At 37.8% G+C, this 8531-nt stretch overlaps 1 protein-coding gene across 1 annotated transcript in view; it reads right to left on the reverse strand.

Moving 5' to 3' along the window:
* LOC127449220 (uncharacterized) overlaps positions 1-1794 on the reverse strand; it is a 55545-nt gene extending 53751 nt beyond the window's left edge. Inside the window, exon 1 of the mRNA XM_051712518.1 lies at positions 1633-1794. The gene's annotated coding sequence lies outside the window, so the exon portion shown is untranslated. The remainder of the gene's footprint in view (positions 1-1632) is intronic.
* Positions 1795-8531: the final 6737 nt, after the last annotated feature.

The following is an 8531-nucleotide window of genomic DNA, read 5'->3' on the forward strand; positions in this document are numbered from 1 at the left end:
TCCCACTTCCTGTAATTCTTTAAAAAAGGAAGAGCACATTCCTGCAATAAAAACACATCTGACTTGCAAGATTTTAAAAAGGATAAAACACTCTTTGCTCGCAGAGTGGACCTCACACTTCTCACATTAACTGTAGAGATAGTGAGGGCCATGAGCAGTGTGGTTAAAAGGTATGAGCCATTAAGAAACAAAATACATTAAAACCACAGTGACATACATTAAAATCATATTAAAAGCTTGTGACACTTACGTCCTCCTTTAACCTGGAAAGCCCAGGGTCAGGAGGGTAGGTGCTCGACGCCTCAAGGGCCGCAGAGAAATTCTCTTGCAGCTCTTTTGGCGACGATGATTTTAGCTTTACGTGCAGAAAAGAAACCTCATTTGGGGATTCAAGCGGCCACACATGGTCCAGATATTCCGATACGGAACTATCTAGCCACTGTGTGGCCTTCAGCTTTTCTCCTCTGTTTCAAACAAAGGAGATCCTGCAGGCCTTTTCTGCACTTGAGCATTTGGGAGTGAACACCCAGTTTCACTCCCACTCGAGACCGTTTGGAGGGAGGAAGCCGTTTCCTCCTCCCCATCCTCCATTTCTAACTCCCTGTTCTTTGGGGAGGGAATAGCTTCCTCCACCTGTTCCAATAAAAGGTTAGACTCCGCCCTCACGACCGCCCCACTTCCTTCCTCCTGTCCAATCCCTGAGGCTGGCTGGGAATTTAAAATTCCCGCCAAAACCTCAGGTCCCGCCTCCTCCTCTCTTTGTTGTAAGGTTGGGTGTGCTTGTGGGGCGGCCATTTTGTTAACCTTTAATTTATTGGCAAAACTTTTAGGGCAATCTCTGAAGAGGTGGTTTGAATCTCCACAGAGATTACACCGTCTGCCATTGGTACATTCTTCAAAACTGTGACCAATTTCTCTACACTTCCCACATACTATCTCTTGGCACGCTTCAGCAAGATGCCCAAATTTCCCACACTTCCTACACAACTTGGGCATCCCCTGATAGTGAATGTAGCCTCTGTTCTCTCCCAACACAATCATGGAAGGCAGGTGTTTCAGACCCTGGTAGCCCCCGGCGTCTTCCCATTGTTTAATGGGAATTCGCCAGGAGCATGTCCAGATGCCATCCTCATCTAACACTTTGACTGGTGGACCTCGAACAGTGCAAAATCTACCCAGCCAAATACAAATATCCTCTCCAGTTACTGTTTCATTGAACATCCTGACAATCACAGTTTTAAGTGTGTTGTCAGAAAGTTTCTCCACCGCAAACATGGAAAACTGGGCCTTAACTGAATCCAACTTTTGCCAAAAAACACTCAACAGGGAAGCACTCTTAAAGCTTAAATCAAAACCTTTGTTCAGGGGCAGAGTCATTAAACAATTTAAATCTTCAGGTTTAAAATGGAGCGTGTTTTGGATCAGCTTCCTGGAAAAGTCAAGACGCGACATTCCCAGGAGCTTCCCCTCAAACTCCTTGAATAAAAACCGCACGCTGTGGTGCCTCCTCGTGCCAGCACGGGCAGCTGACATTATGGAGACACCAGCAGCCTAAAACCCACAATAAATAAGTTAAAACAACAAATAAATTATATTAAAACAATCAATAAATAACATAAAATCAGCACTTACCTTTTTTGTTTTGTTTTTTCCAAACGAAATTGCTCCGTCCGAAATGTATTCCCAGTTAGAAACGCCTAAAGCCACAAACAAGACTGAAGGCTCCGCCCAACCGAGAATCGATCACTGTCTCTTAGCCAAAAGGCCGAGAAGCGATACCGAGAAAGGGTCCGAGCAAAGGGACTCATTCAGACAACTACAGATCTCACTGACGGTGTTTTTAATAAGATTACACAACTTAAAACTATAAACTACTTACACATACAAACTGCAAAACTAAAGCCCCTCTCAGAGACTGTGTGAAGAGTTTTGAGATTCTCGTCGATAAGAAGCTGAAAAACCTTCAAAATACGCTTTTTATATGTTTTCTGCCTCTGTTCTCATGAGTTCATCGTCCAATCAAACACGAGAACAGTGTTTGTGGCCAATAAAACTCTCTCGAGTCTCTTTATAATCCTAAAATAATCACCTTTTAACAGGACAGTCTGTCTGCTCATGTTCTGACACCAGATTCACAAAACAACAGGAGAAAATGAAGCTTTTTACACATTTCTGTCTTTGATGTCCTCATGTGGTTAAATGTGCGACTGCAAGTCCATCAAACTACAAACACTGACGACGATAAAAGCTTGAAACACTTTCAAAGACTACTGAAGAAGAAACAAACATTTTAGCAACATCAATCTTTACAGATCTACACTGAAACAACAAACTAGAAAATCAGCACAAACTGATCTTTGAAAATCCTTGAATGAGAGTTAAATATCACCAACACGTTTAATAAGTTTGATATGCTTTTCTAATGACTGACTTCATCTGTGTATTTAATGGCCACAGTTCACGTGAGAAATGTCTTTATTTTCTCATTTAAACGACTCAAACTGGACGATTGTCTCAGATTAGTCTACACTGATTAACAACGACCAAAAAAAAAAGCTCTAAATTGATGCATTGTGAAACTATCCACTGTCACTGCTGTTATTTAATATTTGAAAGGATGAACACTTTCACTCACTTTCTAGACTTATTTCGACGGATTAATGTTCAAACGCTTGATCATAGTTTACGGGACTACAAGCATTTCTGCATTTAGCAACTACAAAGTAATCTTAAAGTCTAAATGATCAAATTCAAAGTTTTAAATGTGAAGATACTCACAGGTGTCGCTTGTCTTGCATCAAACCGTGTAAAGATCCACCTGAACATTCGCCTTTTTATTGCAAATTACGAAACCCACTATGGCGAAGAGCTAGCTCATGAATATTTATCAGGACGTGCCGACGTTGCTTGGCACGTGTCCAATGGCGAAGGCTTTCATAAATTAATATTAAAAACATAATCTTAACATGACGAAGTCTAATTCATTTGAGATCCCAAAAAATGTGTGAACTGTGAAACTTATGCTGAAAACAAATCTTTATCTTTGCTCTGATTAAGTTTCTCTGAAATCTTGATCACATCTGAGAGGAGTTATTTGATGTCACAGTGTGAATAATTGTTGGTTATTTTCAAAACTTAAACTGATTAATATTCTGTATAGATATTAAATACAGTGGTGTATCAACGTTTGATTTTTTTACTAAAATTGTGCAAGACTTGTGCGTTATCTCAGTCCAAATCATACAACAGTTTTGTGTGAGGAACAGACCAAAATTTAAATGGTTATTTACTGATAATCAAGCTCTCAACATCTCTTTCACACTTTCGTACATTTAAAACTCCTCTGGCTTTAACAAGGTTGCTGCAGAGTTTTAAAAATCAAATGTAAGACTTTTTTTACGGCGGGCACAGACAAAGAGTCCAAAATGAATAAAATCCCAAATGCAGTTTTTGTTGAACCAAAATGCTAATAAGATGATTTGGTACATAAAGCGGGACTATAAAAAAATTATGATTTGGTACATAACGCGGGACTATAGTGTAAAGTATAAACAAGCCTGAAACACACTGGGGACTCTTATTTTGAAATGACAGAATGATGAAAAATGTATCGGCAACTATCGCCAATTTTTGCCGATAACCGATAGATCCACAATTTTCATAATGTACATAGTTAGAAGGTCCCCTGTATAATTAAATGCATTAGCTGAGAGAGAATTTCTTTTATATGTGAGCAAAAGGGACATCTGAACCCATATGAATCGATATCGAATCTGGAAATTTGTATCAGTACCCAGCCCTAACAGAAACGTAGGATAATATTTTATTTGTTTTCCATCATCTTGGTCACATTTTAGCTTTTTAAAATATCTGAACATTCAATAAATAAAACATCCTACACCATCTACCTACAGTGCTGTTGATTTCTTCAGTTTTTGTGTACATCTCATACTAAATTGTTTCAAAAATTGAAACAAAATCAAACTTAAAACAAACGCAACCGGAGTAAACACAAAATACAGTTTTTAAATGATCATGTAATTTATTGAAGCAAAAAAGTTATCCTGGGCCTGTGTGAAAAAGTATTTGCCCCCTTAGTTACTCAATCCCCAAACCTATGAAACTGCATTTATAATGGGATTCAGCTGGACTAGACACACCCAGGCCTGATTACTGCCAGCCCTGTTCAATCAGATCAACCCCTAAATTTAAACCTAAATTTCTAAACTTTTTCAGCAGCATGAAGTTGTCTGAAAGGTCTCACCCAGTAACGCACTATGCCAAGGTCGAAAGAAATTCCAGAAATGATGAGAAAAAAGTTGATTGATATACATCAGTCTGGGAAGGGTTACAAAGCAATTTTTTTTATTGTTTGCCCACAGAATCAAATAACATTAACAGTATCACGTCATATATCCATGTTACAGAATGTACAAAACCTTAAAAATAGGAAGTAAAAATGAATGGAAAAAAGCAAAGAAAAAACAAATGATAAATAATAATAATAAAAAAGGATCACATCATTTTAGAGCAGTTTTTAAGTAAGAATTAAACAAATGACATGACCCCAGCTTTGTATCATGTCATTTAGTTCAAGAAGATCTTTCATTACCCTATGTATTTTCTTCCAATATGGCAAAATTTTGTCACAGTACCAAAAACAATGAATGAATGTACCTTTATCTTTTTTGCACTTGAAACACAGGCCTGTGGCATTGATAAACATCTTCTTAATACGCATCGGTGTAAGATATATCCTATTAAAAAAATTTAAAGTTAAGCACATGGATCCTAAGAGAAGTATGTTTCGGGTACATATTATCACATACAATAGCCCAGTCATTCTCTTCAATGGTTTGACCAATATCCTTCTCCCAAACACCCTTCAGTCCCAGCAAGGCAGAAGTGCAATTACTAGACAAGATGTCATATGCCCTTGATATTAATCCCTTTAAACAAATTGGATTCAGTATAAGGTCTTCAATCTCTGTTGTTTCGGTTCTCAACTCTTCTTTGTCTATCTTTGGTTTTAAAAAATGCCGCAATTGAAGATATTTGTAAAAATTGGACAATTATGGAAATTATATTGCTCTACAATCTGCTGGAAAAACTTTAGGGGCCCTCTGAAAATAAACAAGATATTTGAGAGACTCCTAGTTTCAGCCATGCTGAAAGACCAATCTTCTGCAACGTTAAAGGCAAATCAGGGTTAAAAGAAAGTGGGGAAGACAAGGAAAGAGAGGCAGAAATTCCTAAGTATGTCTTAACATCCCTCCAGGTTCGAAGAGTGTTTGATATGGTAAAATGTTCCGAAACCTTTTTTAGCTTTGTATAGTTCTTAACAAATGGCAAATATCTAATTGGTAATGGGGCGCAAGCTGTTTCTTCCATCTTATACCAAACAGAATTTGTCCTCTCACTACACCAACTGATCATATTTTTTTATCTGGGCTGCCCAATAATAAAACTGAAAATTTGGCAGAGCTATCCCACCCTTATCTTTTGGCTTCATTAATTTGGAAAATTTGATACGTGGCCTTTTATTATTCCAGATAAACTTTGAGAGGTGTTTATTGAGATCTTTGAAAAATGAATTTGCTAAATAACTAGGTATGGACTGGAATAAATATAAAAGCTTGGGAAGTACATTCATTTTTATAACATTTATTCTCCCTAGAAATGAGATCGGGAGTAAGCACCATGTTTTCAAGTTAAGCTTGATTTCTCTATAAGAGGAATATAATTATTGTTTATAAGATCATTAAGTGAAGCTGTGACAAAAATGCCTAGATATCTGAAGCCATTTTCTGATAATTGGAAAGGGGAAATTAATTTTAAATGTTCTAAAGAAGAGACGTTTAAAGGTAATGCAATCTTACTGTAATAAGAAATACATTCCAGTAATACTGGAATAGATTGCTCTGGTTTAGACATAAATATAAGTACATCATCAGCGTAAAGTGATGCTCGATGATCTTCTCCTCCCACTATAATGCCGTGGAAATTTCTGCTCTGTCTAATGAGTTCTGCTAAGGGTTCAATGACTGGAGCGAAAAGCAAAGGTGAGAGAGGGCAACCCTGCCTTGTGCCTCTCCCTCCGAACAGAGTCGAAGTGAGACCATTCGCAATTACTGTTGCCTTAGGATCAGAATAAAGCAACTGAATCCACCAAATAAAATTGTTCCCTAGGTTAAATTTTCCAAGAGTTGCAAGCAAAAAGTCCCACTCGACTCTGTCAAAAGCTTTTTCAGCATCAAGGGAGAGAACAAGTGCAGGGTGCCCTTCACTTTGAACAAAATTAATAACATTTAAAAGTCAGCGTATATTATCTGTGCCATAACGCGATTTCACAAACCCTGTTTGGTCCGGCTTAACTAACTTCGGTAGTATGTTCTCTAACCTACATGCCAGAACTTTTGCCAGTATTTTAGAGTCTGTATTAAGTAGACTTATTGGTCTGTATGATGTACAATCTTGTGGGTCTTTATCTTTCTTAAGTATTTCGCAGATATTTGCTATTTTCCATGTTTCAGGTATTGCGCCTTGATCTAAAATAGCTTGTAAAGCTGGCATAAAAATGTTAGAAAGCTCGGGCCAAAATGATTTATAAAATTCCGGGGGAAACTGTTGGGTCCTGGTGACTTGTTGGATGACATTGATTGTATTGCAGCCAGGACCTCTTCTGAAGTTATAGGCGAATTAAGGTAATCTCTGTATTCATCCAAAATAGCTGGAAGAGAAATATTATTGAAAAAAGTTTGAAATTCTATTTGTGAGGCACTGTTTTGTGAACAATAGAGCGATTCATAGTAGGATCGAAATGCATCATTTATAAGTACAGGATCGTATGTAGTGACACCATTTGGCATCTTTAGAGACTTAATTGCTCGTTCAGATTGTTTTTTTTAATCTGATATGCTAACAGTCTACTGGATTTGTTTGCATGCTCATAATAATTCTGTTTGGAGAGAAACAGCAGTTTTTTTAATATGATTAGTGTGATCAAGATTGAGTTTGGCCCTAGCATGGCATAAAGCAGACCAGTTAAGTATTTGGAATAAAGATATAAGCAGTTCTTGAATATGAACCATGGGGGTTGGAGTAAAATGTATAGTCTCTAGTGAGAGGGTTCATTTCTCTCCTGCTATCAATTAAACCAGTTTCTTTACATAATTTTTTGAGAAGCAAAGAGGATTTAGGATTGACTAGAGTACCTGACGAAGGTTTGTCTAGTCTTTCATCCATCACACAATTGAAGTCTCCAGCACAGATTCCTAGACCTTTACAGTGTTCATTAAATAACAAAATCATTTTGGACATGAATTTGGGAGAGTCTTTGTTAGGTGCATAAACATTCAACATTGTAATATGCTGGCCAAATATAAGGCCTGTGACCAAAATAAATCTACCCTCAGGATCTCTAACTTGGTTTTCAAAAATAAATGGCAAGTGTTTGTTAATTAAAATAATCGTACCTCTTTTCCTAAGGTTAGCTATGCATGAAGAATAATACACTTGACCCACCCAATCTCGATTCAATTTCAGATGCTCACAATCCGATAGATGAGTTTCTTGAAGCATGGCAACTGTAACTTTTTCCTTTTTTAAAAAAGTCAGTATTTTTTTCTTTTTTATCACATGCCCTAATCCTTTAATGTTCCATGTCATAAATCTAGTCGAGCTCTGCATTACAACGAAGTGTAAAAAGATAAAAGACTGTTAATGTAATTTTCAACAAAAAGATAAAACAACAAAAATATCTGATGGGCAAATTTTTAACCTCAAAAAACAGGTAACAAAAAAACAACTCCCTCTCCCCCACCCCCGGCTCCGTCCCCAACTGACAGGGCCAACTAAATCCCCCTAAGCCTAGGACTCAGGTAAAAAAAAGTTATACCTTCTACCAACATAAGGTTCAGGATCATACCTATTTTGAGAGACGCTACGTTAATCCGCTCCAGTAAAATAGACATTATCTCGGAGTACTCATACAGGAAAAAATGACAGAAAATATAAAAAGTCCGTTATATGAACTAACAGTCACATCTGCCATTCCGAACAGATTAGAAACGAATAAATGGCATGTGAGAACTCGGGAAAATTAAAGTCAGTACACCTCCGAGTATGGTAAAGATAAGAGAATAAGTATGAATCCCTTTATCACTTTTCTTGCAAAGTCTCTATGAACTCCTCCACCGCGGTCGGAGTGCTGAACGTGCGAAGCTCCAAATCATGAAGACAACGCAACTTGGCCGGATATGCGAATTTACGGAACATTTTGCGATCGACTAGAATCTTCTTCACAGCATCGAATTCCCTCCGTTTCATCATCACATCCACTGAAAGATCTTGAAAGAAGCGTACCTGCTTGCCCTCGTGAGTAATTTGCCGTTTTTTCAGTGCTGCCTGTAGAATGCGTTCTCTGTCCACGTAGCGCAGAAATCTGACCAGTACGCTTTGTGGTGGGTCATAGACTCCTGGAGCAGGTCCGAGCGATCTGTGCGCTCTCTCAATCTCAAGCCTGAGATCAA

This window comes from Myxocyprinus asiaticus, chromosome 1 (genome assembly GCF_019703515.2).
Source record: "Myxocyprinus asiaticus isolate MX2 ecotype Aquarium Trade chromosome 1, UBuf_Myxa_2, whole genome shotgun sequence".
NCBI lineage: Eukaryota > Metazoa > Chordata > Actinopteri > Cypriniformes > Catostomidae > Myxocyprinus > Myxocyprinus asiaticus.